Here is a 1,453-nt window from a genome sequence, read left to right on the forward strand (position 1 = left end):
AAGACAATAAAAATTAATGAAATCTTTTCGAACACCTGACAGGCTTAAATATTTCCAATTAATTGTGTATCATCTCTTTGTCATAATTTATACTTTTTCCCAATACTTATTCTAATAATTTTTGTATACATTGATATCGTACTTCTAATAAATAATCTCAATATTTATTTGATGAGTTCAACTTTAATTTGATTCATTTATTTTATCTCCTCTTGTTTGATTCATTAATATTTTAGACACGTATTCTATGTCTAATATTTGTGTTCTCTTGTGTGTAAATTCTATAGAAGCTACAAAAACTGAATGTGTGTGCATATTTACCATTTAAAATTTATTGGTGTTTTATTTTTAGTACTGATTTTTTTGTGACTACAACACATCTCCAAAACAAACAAAAAAATAAAGTTTGATAAACCTGGGATAAAATTCTTTATGAACAAACTCTATTAGTAAATTCTAAATAGAATTTTGTTGACATTTAGATTGATTGGTGTTCGAGACTGTGTTTTACTCCTAAGTATACTCACATATACATCCAAATATTCATTAAGTTTTCTAATCACACATGCCAGGATACGGAAAAGAAACATGATTTGTACAGAAAACGAAAAAGAGAATTCCAATCAGTTATAATTTATTCTCAATGAGTATAAAATTAGGTTTCAACTTAAATACATTTGATTTATCGTATCGTCATTATAAATATACAATAGAGTAGTTCAAAATTAAATCTTTTGAGTATGCATTATGGTAAAGTTGGGGAAAGACTTATGCAAAATGAATATGGTCACAGATGAACTATCTGGCATGTGGTACTTCCATTGCTAATAAACATTATCGGTCAAAACATATTGGACAAAATTCGAATTCCAAAGAAATTAAAGCTTTTAGAAACAAAAAATTAACTCTAAAATAAAAATACATCCTTTTGGTCTCATAGTGGGTTGCGAGTGAGATCAAAATAAATGTTTTAACTCAAAAATTGTATGTCTTAAATAGGCATTTGCATGATTCCGGTTTCCTTGATAATCATTTTACAAACGTTTTTCGCTTTTTATACGTTGACATAAACATAATTTAGTACAACACGATTATGACTTTCTCATAAGCATGTATATTATTTTGTCTAAAATTGAAAACCACCGTTTTCTTTGAAAAAACTTCTTCAAATATTATATCCTTTACAAAATCATACATACCTATAAATCAAAATTGTTTTGATAGAATCGGAGTCGAAAAAGTATAATTTAAAAGCGGTATATTTTATTTGCCATCCCTAGTCCGAAAACTCAAGATAGCGAGAATCTATTACTCTAAATAGCAACTGACATTTTGGTCGACCGTTTTTTTATACTTATTTTGTTGTATATACTTATTTATTATGTAGCTGACCATTGAATTTTTCATTCAATCTTTTAGCTCATTCCTCCTTGAAACTCTTTAATTATTTTTA

The sequence above is a fragment of the Calliphora vicina genome, chromosome 1 (genome assembly GCF_958450345.1).
Source record: "Calliphora vicina chromosome 1, idCalVici1.1, whole genome shotgun sequence".
NCBI classification, from domain to species: Eukaryota; Metazoa; Arthropoda; class Insecta; order Diptera; family Calliphoridae; genus Calliphora; species Calliphora vicina.